Genomic DNA, 8,065 nt, shown 5'->3' on the forward strand with positions numbered 1-8,065 from the left:
CCCCGCCCCGGCCCGCTCCTCGGGAAGGGTGCAGCTTCTGCTGGTGCGAGCCCGGCCAGACTGCTGAACAGCCGGGGGCCAGTCAGGGCGGGTCAGTGACCGCCGTTTAGGGTAGGGGCGCTGGAGTCGTCGCGGGGCAGCGAGATAGGAGAACTACTGAACCGGGGGCTGCCAGAGCTGGGATGCCCGCCTGCCCGTGATGGGGAGGATGGGGCGGCACGACCCCCCACAGGCACACCACCACCATTTGTCTTGGGCTGAGGAGGGGGTCGCGGTCGGCCAGAGCCACGAGCACAGTGCCTGGCACTCAGCGAGCCCTCAAAGTGTCCCGGCCTTGACTGCAGGCCCCCGAGCGGAGAGAAAACAGGAGAGGGAGTGCCAGCTGGACTGACAAGAAGCTAACTGCCATTGTTAGGTATCCAGGCTGGCCAGGCGGGGTCGCCACCCCATCCTTCCCCTGAGGCGCACGGAGCAGTCGTGTGTCCTAGGAGGTCGTGAGAGGCAGCGCTGGGGTGCGAACCCCGGGCTGTTTTTGTCTCTTGCCCGCTGCGCTGGGCTGAGGAAAACGTGTACTCGAACCAGGCTTTGAAATTTGAGAAGGGTTGGATGGTTGCAGATAACCGAGCGAGCTCTGCCCTGGTTCTCTGTGAGACCTTGGGAAGACGTTTGATCTCTGTAAGCCACACTTTGCTCTGACGTGAAAACGGCTGGACTTAGGAAGACATAACTAGTATGTGAGTAGTGCTTTGCAAAAGATAGAGCACTTTCAGATACGTTGTCAGAGATAATTCCTCACAACGCACTGAGGAAGCGTTTTATTAGCCTCCCTATATAGATGGAGAAATTGTGTCCTAGAGACGTTTATAAGATCAGGGAGCAGGGGCAGAGCCTTAATGTTGAATAAATCAAAGGTATGTAGGAATACTGCCTGGCTGAGCATAGAGCTCTGAAAAGCTCAAAGATGCTGTGACCTCATCTGACCTCATCTGAGTGCCTAGCTATTTGTTTAAAGCAGCTTTTTTGCGGAATCTGCTTGCCCCTTCCCAAGTCCCAACGACTGTGTCCCAGCAAACAAGATCACCAGGCCCCAGCAGTTTTGACTCTTACTATTTTTTAAACATTTCTTGATTTGGGCTGGATCAACTACAAGGAGTCCTATAGGCAGAATCAAAAGTGGGAGGTAGGTAGAGAGGGGGTTGATTGAATTCTAAAAATTCCAGCTGACTATTTTGGGTTTTCTAAGTGAGCGTTCTTTTGAGGGCGTTGGTGATAGATAATTTTTGTCCTTCCTATTGACAGGTTCACCTCCTAGCAGATTACTGGAAGGCAAATGCAAAATGTAAGTAGGAATTTTGAAGTATCAGTTAAAGAACTGAAATCGTTTCTTTGTAGAATAATGGCAGTTAATTTGGTGGCAGCACTTCCAGGTGTACAGTTAATTGATGGGTGCTTATCAAATGCCCATTTTTGAGGGGTGTATTTACTAATACATGTAGCAAGGTCTAAGCAGCTGGCAGTTTATTATCACAGACACTGACAGGGACCCTAAGAGACGCTGTGTTTTTTTCAGTCCCCATCGGCCTGTGAAAGGGAGAGAGGCCAAGCGTTTTCTACCATGATGTGTGTCAGGTGTTTCCAGGCTGCCTGTTCTCATTGATCCTGTAACTTTGTTTTTCCCCACAACAAACTTAAAAGGCCGGAGGGGTTTTTATCCTTTTTAGAAATGAGAGTGAAGCGTAGAAAAGTTAAGTAAATCAGCCTTGTTGGTGCTGAAAAAGCTTTTCACTAAACCACACTTTTCCCATTGTTGATCAATCCAGGTTCAGAGTCTGTGAATATTTAATAAACAGCTCCTTAGGCCCGGTGCCTTTGAGTATTTTATTTAATCCTCATGACAACCCACCATGGTTTTTGCTCATTTCAGCTGATCACCTTGAAATCAACTAGGAAACCTTAAAAAAAAAAAAAAGCCCAATCCCTCCTGCAGGGAAGGGGATAAACATTTATAAATCCATGGTGATGTTCTAGCCCCTCTTTCTAAATGTGATGTGGTGCTGTGGGGACACATGAAGTAAGTAATTCCTTTAACGCAATCCTGACATTTCAAAAAGGGAGACGCAAAACAGGTGTGGGCCTTATCTAACAAATTGAATAGCAGGAGCATATTCTTCCACTGACCACAATTAAATCTGAAAATGTCACTGGTTTCCTATGATAAGTGCACTCAATGTGATTAGTGAGACTAACCACTATTGTGACACTTGGACCAATTCAGTTCAGTTGCTCAGTCACGTCTGACTCTTTGTGACCCCATGGACTACAGCAGACCAGGCTTCCCTGTCCATCATCAACTCCCAGAGCCTACTCAAACTCATGTCCATCGAGTCGGTGATGCCATCCCACCATCTCATCCTCTGTCATCCCCTTCTCCTTCTGCCTTCAATCTTTCTAAGCATCAGGGTCTTTTTCAGTGAGTCAGTTCTTCGCATCAGGTGGCCAAAGTATTGGAGCTTCTGCTTCAACATCAGTCCTTCCAATGAATATTCAGGACTGATTCCCATTAGGATAGACTGTTTGGATCTCCTTGCAGTCCAGGGGACTCGCAAGAGTCTTCTCCAACACCACAGTTCAAAAATATCAATTCTTCAGCATTCAGGTTTCTTTATGGTCCAACTCTCACATCCATACGTGACTACTGGAAAAACCATAGCTTTGATTAGATGGACCTCTGTCGGCAAAGTAATGTCTCTGCTTTTTAATATGCTGTCTCGGTTGGTCATAACTTTCCTTCCAAGGAGCAAGTGTCTTTTAATTTCATGGCTGCAATCACCATCTGCAGTGATTTTGGAACCCAAGAAAATGAAGTCTCTTACTGTTTCCATTGTTTCCCTTCTATTTGCCATGAAGTGATGGGACCAGATGCCTTGATCTCAGTGTTTTAAATGTTGAGTTTTAAGCCAACTTTTTCACTCTCCTCTTTCACTTTCATCAAGAGGCTCTTTATAAGGGTGGTGTCATCTGCATATCTGAGATTATTGATATTTCTCCCTGCAATCTTGATTCCAGCTTGTGCTTCATCCAGCCATGCATTTTGCATGATGTAGTCGGCATATGAGTTAAATAAGCAGGGTGACAATATACAGCCTTGTCGTACTCCTTTCCCGATTTGGAACCATGCGGTTCTAACTGTTGCTTCTTGACCTGCAGTCAGATTTCTCAGGAGGCAGGTAAGATGTTTTCAGGTGCTGCAGTTCATGGGGTCACAAGAGTCGGACGTGACGTAGGGACTGAACAACCACCAGCAACAACGCCTTCAAGGTCCACCTGTACTGTTGCAAATGGCAGGATTTTTTTTTTTTTTAGTGACTAGATCATATTCAGTTGTATCTTCTGTGCTCAGTCCTGTCTGACTCTGTGACCTCATGGACTGTAGCCCGCCAGGCTCCTCTGTCTATGGGATTTTTCAGGCTTGAATACTGGAGTGGGTTGCCATTCCCTACTCCAGGGGATCTTCCCGATCCAGGGATCCAACCTGAGTCTCTCTTGTCTCCTGCATTGGCAAGCACGTTCTCGCCACTGCACCACCTGGGAAGCCCCTATTCAATTGTATACATTTAACATATTGTCTGTATTCATTTATCCGTCAGTGAATGGACACCCAGATGGTTAATATATCTTCACTATTGTAAATATTGCTGCAGTGAACACACGGGTGCAGATATCCTTTTGATTTAGGGTTCATTCCTTCAGATAGATACCCAGAAGTAGAATGACTGGTTCATATAGTTCTATTTTTAATTATTTTCGGAAACTCCATACTGTGTGCGTAGTGCCTGTACCAGATTTACATGTCCATAATAGTGGATAAGGATTCCCTTTTCTCCACATCCTCACAGACACTTGTTATTTCTTGTCTTTTTTGATAATAGTCACTCTAAAAAGTGTGAGGTGGTCTCTCACTATGGTTTTTATCTGTGTCTCCCTGATGATTAGTGGTGTTGAACACCTTTTCATGGGCCTGTCGGCCATCTGGTGGTCTTGGAAAAATGTCTTTTCAGATCTTCTGCCTATTTTTTAATTGGATTGTTGGCTGTTTGTTTTGCTGTTGAGTTATATGAATTCTTTATATATTTTGGATATTAAATCTTATCAAAGATATGATTTGCAAATATTTTTTCCCATTTGGTAGGTTGCCTTTTCATTTTGCAGATTGTTTCCTTTGCTGAGTAGAAGCTTTTTAGTTTGATGGATGTTTACTTTTGCTGTGTTTGTTTGGTTTTTTGAATAGCAGTTTTTGTTGTATTTATGATTTACAGATATTTACACATATTCTCTTCATATGGTTTGTTCTCTCATCGTTTTTGCAAGGCAAGTTTTAAATCTTGATAAAGTCCAGTTTATCATTTTTAAAGAGGTATATCTAGGAATTCTTTGCCTAACCCAAAGTTACAAAGATTTTCTCTATGTTTTCTTCCATGAGTCTTTTTCTAAAAAAGATTAATTTATTTATTTTTGGCTGCTGGGTCTTTGTTGCTGCATTTGGTTACTCTTCAGTTGCCCAGAGCGGGTGCTACTCTAGTCGGGGTGCACGAGCTTCTCATTTTGGTGACTTCTGTTGTGGAGCACAGCCTCTAGGGCACGTGGCTCAGTAGTTGTAATGCATGGGCTTAGTTGCCCCTTGGCATGTAGGATCTTCCCAGGCCAGGGATTGAGCCTGGGTCCCCTATAGACAGGTGGATTCTTTTCCACTGAGCCACCAAGGAAGTCCATGTTCTTGAATCTTCCTGCATCTCAGTTTTCTCATGTGAAAACTGGAGTACTAACAGAACTTACCTTGCTGGGATTTTGTGAGTGTTGGGTGAGGCAATGTATGTGAAAGCTTAGCGGTACCTGGCAGGTGCAAGTTCCCAAGAACTTTTGGCTGCAAATGTTCCCACTGACCAGAATAACCCAGCCAGTGGGAACCAGGGCTTAAACGGGTCAACAGGGTTGAAACAAATAATAAACAGGAAAAGTATTGGTTAGAGACAGGGTTCTGGAGCACATCGACACAGGGCAGTGTGCCGGAAAGTGGTGGTCAGGACCTCTTTGAGGAGGTGATGCCGTCCCCGAGAGCTGCGTGGTCAGCAGGTGCTCATCACATGCTGGTGGGGGCGGAGGCAGGGCTGGCAGAGTGCACACGGCTGGAAGGCAGGCTAGCAAGGAATGTGGTGCTGCACAGTGGGGACAGCATGTGACCAAGAGCCCAAACGTGCTGTGACAGCAAGTGCTCTGTCCATTGAAGGAGGGAGTCTGTGCACCAGTTATCAGGGCAGCTTCCTGGAGGAGGAGGCCTTGAGCCACCATCAAGCACTTACAGTGTGTCCCTGGCCCTGTGCTGAGCCCCATGGCTGGTGTGGTCCCCCACAGAGGAGACTTGCAGAAGAGCTGGGGAGTCCCCTGGGAAAGGCCAGCTGCCCCTGGACAGAGTCCAGCGGGGGTCCCTCGTCACTTTCGCCAGCCAGCTTGGTCCCTGCGAATCTCTGCCTGCAGGCTCAGAAACCTGCCTCAGCACCAGGAAGCTCTTCTGGTTCTCACGCCCCGGGTGCCACAAGCAAGGGCGTGGGCCTGATGGACACATGCTAGTTAATGTATTTGCCTGGAGAAGTAGAGGACTATTTCAGCCGCATGGCCAGGGGCCAGGGGTGGGGGTTGACAGGCAGTCCCAGACTGTGGCCCCACATCTGGGACCACACCCCGGGAGGTGGTTGGCATGGAGAGTCTGGATATCCCTGGGCTGACCCTTTGCCAGGGCTGGGATGTGTGTCTGCAATGGCCTGTCTTCTCTCAAAGCCATTGCTGATGGGCCCTTCTGATGGGGTAGCAGCGACGTTGGGGACGTCAGTGTAGGCGTGGCAACTGTGCTGTTTCTTTGTGATGATTTTGTATCTTTGAGCTGATCCATTAGAGGACAATCAATTTCACGTTTCCTTTTTTAACCTGAGTGGGAGAAGCTTAATATTTTCCCCATAGACTGACATTAGGGACCTCGCAAGAATCCCACTTTATTCACTTGTAAAATGAGGATTATGGTCCTCACTTCTGGGAGAGCTGGAACTGTGCTGTCTACAGTAGCATTTCCCTTTCAATTCACTAAAATTAAAGAACAATTCAGTCCCCCAGTTGTAGGAACTGCCTTTCCAGTGCTCAGTTGCCACGTGTGGCTAGTGGCTCAGTGTAGGACAGACTTATATTTTAGGGTTAGGGCCAAGGTCTGCACCATCACAGAACATCCTTACCAGAGAGTTCAGTGAAACGCTGTGTGTCACACACGCTGCACAGTGTGACGTTTGGTGTTTGCTGGCGTCAATGGCCTGGCAGTGGGGGAGGCTAGGGAAGATGCGGCCTCTGGCCAGGAGTCTTCTCTGGGGTGAGGTGAGATGCGGTGAGTCCAGTTCGATGAGTACCCTCACTCCCACACAGGAAACCAAGCATTCCCACCACCCCAGGGAGTTTACCAATAGGTGCCTTCACGGTCAGGCCGTACTCTACCCCCGTCTGGCCCTCGGCAACCACTGTTCTGATTTTTGCTACTAATGGACTAGCTTTGCCTCTTCTAGAATCTCACATAAATGTAATACAGTATATGCTTTTAAATTTGGCTTTTTTCACGCAGCATTGCGTTCTTTCGAGGCTCATCCTCCTTGTTGCATGAGTGAGGTTGCTTCTTTGCTGGGCAGTGTCCTGGTGGCTGAGCGTCCATCCACCTGGCGCTAGACATTAGGTTGCTTTCAGTTCGGGGCTGTTAGGAATAAAGCTGCTGGGAACGTGCATGCGCAGTTCTCCGCATGGACAAATGTTTGGGGTAAATACTTGGGAATTTCATAGAATTCCTGGGTCTTAGAATACTGGTGTGATTGAATTTATAAAAAACTCTCAAACTGTCTTCCAGAGTTTGGCATTTTAAACATTGAATGGCACGCTGGGAGAATTTTAGTAGTTCGGTGTTCTTACCAACACTTGGTATTGACAGCCTTTTCAATTTGAGCCATTTTAGTGGGTGTATATCTTGTGGTTTTGGTATCTTGTGGTTTTAGTTTGCATTTCTCTGAAGACTAATGATGTTAATAAGCACTTTTCATTTGCTTATTGTCATTCACATCTCTTATCATGTGAAGTGTGTGCTTAAATCTTATTGCCTATTTTTTAATTGGGTTATCTGTCTTCTTACTATTAAGTTGTAGGGGTTCTTTATTCTAGATGCTGGTCTTTTTTTTAGTGTATCAAGTATGTGTATTGTGAATATTTTCCCAGGTTGTGCGCTGTTCACATTTTCTTAACGGTGTTTTATGAGTATTAAACTGTGTTTTACTCAAGTTAATAAAAAAATTTTTTTATGGGTCATGATTTTTGCATCCTAAGAAATCTTTGCCTCTCCAGATTTGCAGAGATTTTTTTTTTTTTTACTATGTTTCCTTCCAGAAAATTCAGTAGTTGTAGCTTTAACTTTTCAGTTCAGTTCAGTTCAGTTCAGTCGCTGAGTCGTGTCCAACTCTTTGCAACCCAGTGAACCGCAGCACGCCAGGCCTCACTGTCCATCACCAACTCCTGGAGTCTACCCAAACACATGTCCATTGAGTCAGTGATGCCATCCCACCATCTCATCCTTTGTCATCCCCTTCTCCTCCCACCTTCAATCTTTCCCAGCATCAGGGTCTTTTCAAAGGACTCAGCTTTTCGCATCAGGTGGCCAAAGTATTGGAGTTTCAGCTTCAACATCAGTCCTTCCAATGAACACTCAGGACTTATCTCCTTTAGGATGGACTGGTTTGATCTCCTTGTAGTCCAAGGGACTCTCAAGAGTCTTCTCCAACACCACAGTTCAAAAGCATCAATTCTTTGGCGCTCAGCTTTCTTTATAGTCCAACTCTCACATCCATACATGACCACTGGCAAAACCATATCCTTGACTAGATGGACCTTTGTTGGCAAAGTAATGTCTCTGCTTTTTAATATACTGTCTAGGTTGGTTATAACTTTCCTTTCAAGGAGCAAGTGTCTTTTAATTTCATGGCTGCAATCACCA

Source organism: Bison bison, unplaced genomic scaffold (genome assembly GCF_000754665.1).
Source record: "Bison bison bison isolate TAMUID 2011002044 unplaced genomic scaffold, Bison_UMD1.0 scf7180017858886, whole genome shotgun sequence".
NCBI lineage: Eukaryota > Metazoa > Chordata > Mammalia > Artiodactyla > Bovidae > Bison > Bison bison.